This window comes from Notamacropus eugenii, chromosome 7, assembly GCF_028372415.1.
Source record: "Notamacropus eugenii isolate mMacEug1 chromosome 7, mMacEug1.pri_v2, whole genome shotgun sequence".
NCBI classification, from domain to species: Eukaryota; Metazoa; Chordata; class Mammalia; order Diprotodontia; family Macropodidae; genus Notamacropus; species Notamacropus eugenii.
Window position 1 is genome coordinate 159,097,561 of NC_092878.1, and position 11,924 is coordinate 159,109,484.

Sequence of the window (11,924 nt, forward strand, 5' to 3'; positions counted from 1 at the left end):
AGTGCTTTACAATTATCATCTCATTTGATCCTCAAAATCTCCCTGTAATGTAGGTGCTATTGTTATCCCCATTTTACAACTGAGGAAACAGCCCAACAGAGGTCAGTGAAGTGACTTACCCAGGGCCATATGCCTAGTAAGTGGCTGAGGTTGAATTTGAACCCAAGATATTCCTGACTCCAGATCCAGTGCTCTATCCACTGCACTATTTAGCTACTTTCCCATCCATTTTATACACTTGTTTCTTAATAACATCTTGAGTGTTAATGTCAATATCTCTGGGGCCCAATTTTCATATTTGCTTGTAAAGGTATTAAACTAAGTGGTTGCCAAAATCCCTTTCAGATCTGAAATAAACATATTTTAACTTCTCTAGAAATAAAAATATTTGAGAAGAAATAAAAGAAATATTTTTTAAAGAGTGATTTTAAATCTTTAGGATAGCAGCATGGTGTAGAGAATGGAGGAATGGATCCAGGAAGATGTGGAACTGCTTGTGAGAAAAACTAGCCTGTTGTTCCTCTGGGTTACAACAGCCATATCTTTGTGAGATGAGATTTGGGATGAGGCCACCCCCTATGAGGTCACAATGGCAGACAGGCCAAAGGTTCGGGAACCTAATCCAATCACTACCAAGATCATCAAGTCAGTGTGGCAAACAACTTCACAACAGAAGGGGAGAAACAAAAGATTATCAGTTATAGAAGGAATTGTATTGTTGCTCTTCATGTCCCCTTTGAAAGAAGAAATAGAATCATATGGGCATGAACAGAAAGGGGGAAGAAAAGCTGCAAATATGAAGAATATAAGAACAAAAAGAACAATTCTGAGAAGCAAGACCAAAATTGGGAAAGGGATGGGTAGCAATGCTCCAGAGGAAAGCCCAGAGTCCCTCGAGGTTGAAACACATTGTTTGACACAAAGAGCAAATATGAACCAATAGGAGGCTGCCCTGTGATATATACAGGAGAAATAAAGGAAGAATAGTTTCTCAAGAAACTACTCCAAGGAGTGAGGAGTAAAGAACAAAGAAATAGGAAGTATAAACCTGTACTACTCCAAGCAGAGGCTTAAGGGGGCTTTGGGGGCAATCACGTCCAAATTTAAGGTCAATTAGCTTTCATAATTTGCATCTTGGAAGGATGGACCTGTATCAGACAAGCTAGTGTACACTAGCCGACACATGAGTAGGTTGTATTAGACTGTATGTGATGAAGTGAGTGATGGAGGTAATATGGATTTGATGTACCAACCAGAAAGTTTGGGGAGAAGAATGAGGTATTTGTCAGTCTATGTAAAAGTAACATGATGATTGGGTTGTCACTGTATAATTATGCTCTGTTTGCTAAGTTTTGGACTTGATATCTTGCCTGCTTTGTGTCTCTTTTCAAGTTTGCCATGTACCATGTAATTAGTGAAGTGCTTGGTCACTTATAAGGTATATATTTTCATTCCAAAATTTTATTCCCCGTCTCCAGAGTATTAAACAAAAGTTGACAAAACAATCTTTCTGGTATCCATAATTCTTTTTTAAGTTATATTTTAAAATGTATTTGGTTAAATGTTTCCCTATCACATTTTAAAATGTTTTTTTTTTAATTTCAAGTTCCAAATAATCACTTTCCCTCCCAACCGACATCCACATATCGAATAGTCAAGCAAAATGATATCATACAATTATTTCTAATTTATTATTTATGCAATTTAACATTTTCTCTTTTTCAGCTTTGCTTTAATTCTCTCCCTCCCTCCCACACCTTTCTTGGTTTCTAAGAAGTCATTAATTATACATATGAAATCATGTAAAACACATTTTAATATTGGCCGTATCACAAAGAGTATATCTATACATCTATCTATGTCTAGATAGATAGGTAGACAGACAGACAGACAGACAGACAGACAGACAGACAGACAGACAGATAGATAGATAGATAGATAGATAGATAGATAGATAGATAGATGGATAGACAGAAAGATAGATAGAAACTTCAGTTTTCACTGAGAGTTTATCATTTCTCCGAAGGTGGATAACAGTTTTCATCATTAGTCCTTTGGAATCGCTTTGGATTATTGTATGATCAGAATAGCCAAGTTTTTCACAGTTGGTCATTATTATAATATTGCTGTATCATTTGTCATTTGATTTTGAAGAGGACCACAACATCAGGGAGATGATGATATGACTTGCAATTGAATGTAATCTGAGTGATGGAGAGCTGTGCAAAGTCATCAGCTTCACTTTCTCCTCCAGATCCATTTTCCCTCTTTCATTCTTCTCTGGGCAGAGCTTTTGATACACCAGAGGTCTGTCTTTTCATCTTCCTTTTTTGTAATTTCTCCTCCACCCCCAGAATATAAGCTCCTTGAGTGCAGACAAGACTTTCTTTTTTTTACTCTCTAATCCCAGCACTTAACATAGTGCCTAGAACATAGTGAATGCTTAACAACGCTTAATGGCTTGACTTGAGCACAACTCCCTTATTTTATAAAATGTGCCCTGTGTCACCACAAAGGAATAAAAGCAGCTCCATTTCCCCAGGATTGATGTTGTCTATGTATCTAAAATAACTGAGAGAATACAAAGAGGGGGAAAATACTGTCAAGGGCAACAGAAAGTTATATTTACTGAAATAAAATTTTCTCTCTCAAGTTTATAGTCTAGTGCTAACTTGATTTTTTTTACACTTTAAAAGGAACTGAAATAATTTACACTAAAGATTGCTTTTAGAAATTCCTATAACTATACAATAAGTAATCTTCTTCTCTGAATTGGATTTCATTTTCACTAATTGCCTTTTTAGAATCCTGAAGTAGAGGATATAGAAACAAGTTCCTAGCAAGACAGAGAGATATAGATATAGATGTATATGTCACCCCTCCTCTAGCACTCCAAGACAAACATCCTTAATATCATAGCACAACTTAGCACACATAGGGAGATGAGCAATAGAAATCCATGCTTTGATTCACACTTTAAAAACAGAAGGAAAAAGAAACAACTTATTTTCACCCAACCATTTCCTTCCCCAAACACTCTAAAGAATGATTAAATAGAGCAAAACTGTATTTAAACAGATCTCAAAAAAGAAGAAGAAAACTGGTTCTGAAATGTCATGATTTTTTATTAACCTGAGCTCTATGTTCAGAAAAAAAAATAAAGGTCAATGGTTAAACAACAGAATCAGTGACAGAGCCAAGACTGTGAAGTAAAAGAAGGAACCCCCTTGAACTTTTCCCCCCAAACCCCTCAAAAAACTTGTAAAAAATGACTCTAAATAAATTCTAAAAGAGTGGAATACAAAAAATGACTGACCAAAGTAAATTTTCAGCCCAAAGCAATATGGAAGGTTGCAGGAAGGGTCTATTACCATCAACTGGGAGTGGAGCCCATTCAGAATGGGTCATGCCAACATGTTCACAGCTGGCATAGGCCTTAGGACACTGAATCGCTGACAGCTGTGGTAATTCTCAGAATTCTTAACCTACAAATGCCAAAGACAGCTTCAAAGATCAGTGGGAAGGGTCTCTCAGTTGACTTAGAGGGGAGCACGGTTTGGCCCCAGCCAGAACTTCAGCCTCAGCCCAGCCCTAGTCCCAGCACCAGGGCAGCAGCAGCCACTGCCAAAATGGCAGTTGCTTCTGGATCCCTTCACTTAACAAGTAGCTCAAGGGTCAGGTAATTGGCTAGGAGGATGAGCAAACAGGTAAGAAAAAAACAGACTATAAATTCTTACTTTTTCAATGAAAATGTATTTCCTCACTTCATTGTGACAAGAAATATCAAGGTATGCAATCAGAAAAAGAAAACAAAGTTGAGACTCCTGCATTCAAAACCTCTAAGGAAAATATGAATTGGTTTCAGGACATAGAAGAGCTCAAAAAGAATTTTGAAAATCAAGTAAGTGAAGTAGAGGAAAAATTGGGAACAGAAATAAGAGTGATACAAGAAAATCATGAAAAACAAGTCAACAGTTTGCTAAAGGAGACCCCAAAATTGTTGAAGAAAACAACACTTTTGAAATTAAATTAACCCAAATGGCAAAAGAGGTCAAAAAAGCCAATGAAGAGAGAAATGCCATAAAAAGCCGAATTGTCCAAATGAGTCCAAAAGCTCAATGAAGAAAATAATTTCTTAAAAAACAGAATGATAAAATTGTATGAGAAATCAAGAAATTACAAAACCAAATCAAAAGAATGAAAAAAATAGAAGAAAATGTGAAGTGTCTTATTGGAAAAAAAAATGACCTGGGAAAATGGATCCAGGAAAGATAATTTAAAAATTAATGGATTACCTGAAAGCCAAAATTAAAAAAAACACAAAACAGAGCCTAGAAATCTTCTTTCAAAAAATTAAGAAGGTCGGAGGGGGGTGAAGCCAAGATGGTGGAGTACAAAGATATACATACCCTAGCTCTTCACCCACAGCCCATAAAATACCTGTAAAGAAAGACTCTCAACAAATTCTAGAGCAGTAGAAGCCACAGAACAATGGAGTGGAGAAGGTTTGCAGCCCAGGGTGATCTGAAAGGCCAATGGGAAAGGTCTGTCACACGAAGCACACAGTGGAGTGAAGCCCAGCTTTGCCCATGCTGTGCTGGGAGGAGCAGGACCTGAACAAGCCTCGGAGGTGGAATCCCCAGCAGAAGCTCAGATTCACAGACCCTTCAACCCACAAATACCAGGGGCAGCTTCAAAGGTCAGTGAGAGAGCTTTTTCACCTCCCTGACAAGGGAGCAGGGTCCTCCTCAAGCCCCAGTCCCAGAGGGCAGCAAAGGCAGCAGCAGGTGCAACAGTAGGTATTGTTGGAGCCTCAGCTTAAAGTCCCTGGGGGAATTGAGCAACTGATCTGAAGCTCAGCCCTGAGTGGTGACCCTGCCCCCTCCTAAAGCCCTTGGGGGAGGTGAACAGCTGATCTGAATCTCAGCCATGAGCTAGGCTGGGGCATAAACACCTCTCCCTTGGTTGTGTCACCTTGGAGGAACTGAGAGCTTACAGGTCCCCAGAGTGTACCCTACTCTTGACAAAGGACCGAAAAGTCAAGTAACTGACTGGGAAAAAGTCCAAAAAAAGGGAAAAAATAAGATTGTAGAAGGTTACTTTCTTGGTAAACAGGTGTTCTCCCCATCCTTTCAGATGAGAAAGAACAATATTTACCATTAAGGGAAGAAATAAAAGTCAAGGCTTTTGCATCCAAAACCTCCAAGATAAATATGCAATGATCCCGGGTCATGGAAGAGCTCAAAAAGAATTTTGAAATGAACTAAGAGAGGTGGAAGAAAATTTGAGAAGAGAAATGAGAGCAATTAAAGAAAATCATGAAAAATAGGTCAACAATTTGCTAAAGGAGACCCAAAAAATGCTGAAGAAAATAACAACTTTAAAAATAGCCTAAGTCAATTGACAAAAGAGTTCCAAAAAGTCAATGAGGAGAAAAATACCTTGGGATGAGGGAGGGGAGAGATGGGAAGAAAATTTGGAACTCGAAATCTTGTGGAAATGAATGTTGAAAACTAAAAATAAATAAATTAATTTTAAAAAGAAATTATCAACTATAAGCTCCTTGACATTTTAGAAGCAGGAGGTAAAACAGAAATGGAAAGAATCCACAATCACCTCTTGAAGGAGATCCCCAAAAGAAAAGTCCTAGGAATATTGTATCCAAATTCCATAGTTCCCAGGTCAAGCAGAAAACATTACAAGCAGCCAGAAAGAAACAATTCAAGTATTCTAGAAACAGAATTAGAATAACACAAGATTTAGCTGCTTCTACACTAAGGGTTCAAATAGCTTGGAACATGATTTTCTAGAGGTCCAAGGAGGTAAGATTAAAACCAAGAATCACCAACCCAGCAAAACTATGTATAATACTTCAAAAAAAAAAAAAGAAAATGAAAGAGAGGACGTCCAAACATTCTTATTGAAAAGACCACAGCTAAATAGAAAATTTAACTTTCAATTATAAGAATTAAGAGAAGCATGAAAAGGTAAACAGGAAAGGGACACCATAGGGGACTGATTAAAGTTGAACTGTTTACATTCCTACATGGAGAGAAGATATTTTTAATTCATGAGACCTTTCTCAGTATTAGAGTAATTGGAAGGAAGATAGATTGATAGATAAATAGATAGATAGGTAGATAGATAGATAGATAGAGATATAGGTAGAGAGTGAGAGATATATATGTGTGTGTGAGCATGTATGCATATATGTATGCATATGTACATGTATGTGTGTTTATGTATGTATATATGCATATATATGGTGTGTGTATAAATATGCACACATACCTATAGATACACACACATATACATGTGTGCATCTGTATATGTGTATGTGTATTCATATACCTGTATGTATATATGCCTGTATGTAAGTGTGTGTGTGTGTGTGTGTGTGTGTGTGTGTGTGTGTGTGTGTACGGGGGGGGGAACAGGGTGTGTGGAACATGAAGGGATTATATCTAAAAAATAAAATTAAGTGTTGAGAGGAATGTACTGGGAGAAAGAGAAAGGGAGAGGTAGAATGTGGTAAATCATCTCACATAGTAGAGGCAATAAAGAGCTTTTACAATGGAGAAGAAGCGGGAAAGTGAGAGGGAATAAGTGAGCCTTACTTTTATCAGATTTGCTTTAGGAGGGAATAATATGCACACTCAATTGGGTATGGTAATCTATGTTATTCTACAGGAAAGCAAGGAGGAAGGGAATAAGAGAGAGGGGGTAACAGAAGGGATGGCCGATTTAGGGAAGGGGTAATTGGAAGCAAACACTTTTGTAGAGGGACAGATCAAAGAAGAGAACTGAATAAATGGAGGGTGGGACAGGATAGAGGGAAAGATAATGAATCTTTCACAACACGATTATTATGAAAGCGTTTTGTATGACTACACATGTATAACCTGTACTGAATTGCCTGTCTTCTCTATGACGGTGGGTGATGCGGGAGGAAGGGAAAGAATGTGAAACTTAATGCTTTAAAAATGAATGTTAAAAATTGTGTTTGCATGCAACTAGGGAATGAAATATATTGGCAGTGGGATATAGAAATATGTCTTGCCCTGTAGGAAAATAGAAGAAAGGGGATAAAGGAGGGAGAATGACAAAAGAGCAAGCAGATTGGAGGAAAGAGTGATCAGAATACATCCTGTCCTGGAGAGGGGGAGGAATTAGAGGGGGAGAAAATTTGAAATTCAATATTTTGTGGAAGTAAATGATGAAAAGTGAAAATAAATAAATTTTACAGAAGTAACACCAAAATAATTTATTCAGCACAAATCAATAAATATTCATTAATCATTCAGGCACTTTGGAACAAAGGAACAAATGAGCTCTTAAAAAAGAATGTAAACATATAACTTCTACAGAGAACTGTCAATTTTAAGAATTTACAAAGCAAATACTAAATAATTTCACAGAGATTAGGAAGAGCCCTAACAAAACTTGGGGGGAGCAGGAAGGGCCTTATCTGGGTGACTCAGAGTACACTTATTATGTGAAGAGCTACTAACTTAGTGAGCATTTTAGAAGATGTAACACTACCTTTACTTCTCTCTTTCCATCTGCAAATTATGTTAGGATTATTATAAACTCTTTCACAAGAGGAGGGTGGAGGGGAAGACAGCTTTTTCTATCTCCAGTTCTGATCTCCATGTGAGTGTGAACATATGACCTCTAAAACACAAAACACTGGACCAGGGTTTAGAAATATTTGAATTCAAATTCTCTTTCAGATACTTACTACCTATGTGGCGACTGAGTCATTTAACCTTTATGAGCCTCAGTTTCTGCAACTGTAAAATGGGAGTGGTAATATCATCTACTTCCAGGTTTATCATAATGATAAGAAATAGTATTTATAGAACCTTGTGATTTTAAAGAGTTATATAAAAAGTAGATGATAATATTGGTAAAACACATCACATATGCCTGCTATGTAATAGACACTTAATAAATATTTTTATATCACTATTATTAAAGCAGGTTATGGGGTGATTATTAAGTGCTTCATATTTCACCTCTGCTCTGGAAATTCTTTCAATGGACAGTGTAATTTTCCAACCCTCTCCCACACCTAAACCTCTCCTGGAGGGGGAAGGATGAGTGTTAGCACTTGAAGTAGACAGAGATGGAGGTAATTTCAAAGTACCTTTCAAACATGGGTAATGCAGGGACCTAAAAGACAGAATATTGTTTAATGGAAAAAGTAAATAGGGCAGTTTGTGTAAAGTGTGAATGAAATGGAGGGTGGAGATAGTCAAGTTATGAGGGACATCAGTGGAGCTAGAGGCAGAAAGGGATAATCTGAAGCTGGGGGGGGGGGAAACGAATAAACAAAGAAAAAACCACCAAAAAACAGCAAAAAGAAAGTTTCAAATTTTCCCTGGAGTCAGGAAATATTTAGACCAATCTCTAACACTTTTTATAGTGATAGTCACTGTGTAATGACTGATCTTCAAAATGACATACTACAAAATCCTGAATGATCATAATATTGTAATCATGCTCAGTTTTTTACATGACTAGTCTCTCATCTCTTCCCTTTCCCATTCATCCAACACAATTCTCAAATTGATATGTGTGTACAGTGTCCTGTATGTGTATATATACACACTATATATGCATTATGCACATTATATATGCAGTATACATATGTATATATGCATATATAGATATCTATTGATACATATGTGTGTATTTTTTTCTACATACATATTGTTTCTCCTAGACATGATTCCTTGATGTGAGTGAGAAAGTGTTTCCATTTTGTTTTTGTATGCCTTTTGCTTAGAAAATATACCTAGATAATTAACATTTGTATAGTCATTTAAGTTTTTATTGAGAACTTTACATACTTGACCTCATTTGATCCTCACACTGACCTTGTAAGGTAAGTGGTCTTATTATCCCCATTTTGTGGATGAGAAAACTTAGACTGTAACAGGTAAAGAAATGTGACCCTAGTCATATCTAACCTAGTGCTTGGTAAATTACAGGTGTTAGTTGAATATTAAATGTATAAACTATGCAGATATCCAAATATAAGGGTTGAATTTTTAAACTGAAATATCAAAATGGTAGACAAGCAGTAACAAGCATGCTCAACTACATTAAAATATAATTTGGAAATGTTCAACAAAAAATAGAATACAAGATAGATGATGTTAATTTGTGTTTTTCCAAGTCTACACAGGCCAGCAGAGATCCCTCTCTATTTCAGTCTGACACCACTGAACTCTAATGAATTATAGTTAACAAGAAAAATCAAATAGAGCTCTTTAGAATGTTAGTCTTACAAGGAATCTTAGACAGAAAACTAGTATTTCCCAAATACTGTGATCTACAGATATTTTACTGAGAATCACATTATTTCTAAGCCAATGTTTCTCCCCTTTGGAAACGGAGAAGTTTAAGGTGATGTGAAGCCTTCTTCACACACTTCAAGTAATTGTAAGTATACTATTATCTTAAGTGAGTTTTCAAGTTCTACTGTCTAATTATGAGGCATGAGGAGGTAACTTAGACTTTGAGGGAAATCATGGCATCACATTAAATTGAGACTTTTTTCTGGGTGAGAAATATTCATACTTTTGGTTCCTCACTCAGTATGATTTGACATTCATGTGACAAACATGGAGCTTATATTGTATGTTGATCTGGGTTCTAAAAAAAAACATTAAATTTTCACAAAGAGCTTAACTACAATAATTAAAACATTTGAAAACAAAATCAAAACCAATTAATGTGTGGAAGATTTAAGACAGCTTGGAGACTTGGAGGTGTTCTGACATTGGTTCTAAGAACTCTTTTCTCATAAAGAAGGTCCTTTTTCACCTTTTCTTTTTAGAAATATACTTCGGGCTCCTTGGAAAGTGCAGAAATATATCCTAGTGAAAGAGAAAAAGAAATATTTGGGACATAAAAAATTAGTTTCTATTTCCTGGCTATTTCTACTTTCAATTTAATATGAAAAGTAAATATAAATATAACTTGGAACAAAGCAGCCATGTACGATATGAATTCATTTAATGTATTTCATCTATTGTAAATGAATTATTCTGGCAATAAAGCATTTACATATGTCTAGAGGGAAACACTTGATTGAATTTTAGAATTGAAAGTGAAATAAAAGGCCATTTATTTAGTCCAAGAAATCCTGAATAAGAATGTCTACCACTATTTGCCTAAGAAGTGGTTGTAAAGCTTTTCCTTGAAGACGTCCAGGGAGGGAAAAATTACTAACTTCCATATTGGCTATGGTACCAGCAACAACCGTGTAAGCAAGTTTTTTTTTTCTTTTTCCCCTAAAATATATGGAGGCTTCCTCTGATACGTCATTGACCCTGAGGCTTGAGGATCTAAGTGTAGACATGGTTTTCTGTTCTCCCAAAGACATAGTAATGTCTATCATCTTGGAATTCCAGATATCCCACTGATATATCCCACAATACCTAGCTGACCAGACACATTTATCTATGAAGAAGGGAATCTGAATGGGTTACATCTACTTAAACCAGAGCTGCAATTTGTTGAGTGTTCTTTCTTAGCCGTGAATAAGTCAACCTTGTTTTGGTAACTGTTAGATGGTCAGCAAGGTTTCCTTTAGGTTATGATTACAATTCCAAACCACCAACCTGACTTGACTCTGGCTGACAAGAGAAGACTCAGTTTGCTTCTTTTCCATTTCCCAATTTTTTCCTTTGAATTTTGTTTCATTGCAAGAAGTATAACAAACATAACTGCTCTTCTATGGGGCAATACTTTGAATTCTTTAAAGGGGAAGGGAAAGGGAGAAAGTACTTACTAAATATCTACCATGTGTCATTTGTAAAGAATCAAAAACTTTACATGTATTTTCTCATTTAACTCTCACAACCAATCTACCAGGTAAGAGCTATTATGATGTCCATTTTATGGTTCAGGAAACTGAAGCAGACAGATATTCAGTGACTTACCAGGGTCATACAGCTAGCAAGAGTCTGAGGTAGAATTTCAGTTCTTCACTCCTGTCTATCTCCCCCTCCCCTTCCTTCTCCTCTCCAAAGGAAGGTAAATTTGGATGACCAAAAGATGCCCAGTTGACTTGGGTTTACCGGCTAGTCCCTTCCCTTCCCTTTCCTTCTTTTCCCTTCCCTGAACCTTGAGCTTACTGCACTCTGTAACTCAGACACCATGAGGACCTTGCCCCTTGCCTAGGCTCCTTTCTGGACCCTCCTGTGTTCAGAGTGATTATCAATAATAACTGTTGCTATTTCTCTCCCAACCTGATGTCTTTCTCTTCTTTGCCTCATTAAAGGGGCCATGCCCTGACTATTTCTTGTAAACAGGCTTTTTCAATGAATGAGCGTTACCTCACCCTAAGTGACTACCTGCATAGACCTTGACCTAAAGGCGCCGAGGTCTTCCAGTGTATCCTGGATCATCTCCAGTCATTCTGAGGAATATCTGGTCACTGAATTCAGATGGCTCTGGAGGAGAAGTGAGACTGGTGACCTTGAACAGTCCTCCCTCACTGAAAACAAAGTCAAGTGCAAGTCACATCATCATTTCTTCGATGGCATGGTCTTTGGCAACAAAGGACAAACACAAGCATTCTTATGCAGCATGCCTCCTAGCTACCTCAAGCCCTCACCACTCTAGTCTCTACCCTGAATAGTCTCCAGATTAACTATATCTTTTTTAAATTATAGCACACTCCACTGAATGTATTTTTCTGGATATGGTCTAGGGCAATTATAGTGAAATCATCACCTCATTCTTCCTGTCTTGGATGTCAAATCATACTGTTGGTTCATTGCAACCCATTAAAACCAACTTTTATTTCTCCCAGATAAAACAGTGCCCTGCACTGATACCCCCCGCCCCCGTCTTCACAGTGTACATCTGACTTTTTTTAACACAAGGGTTAGACCTTATATTTATGT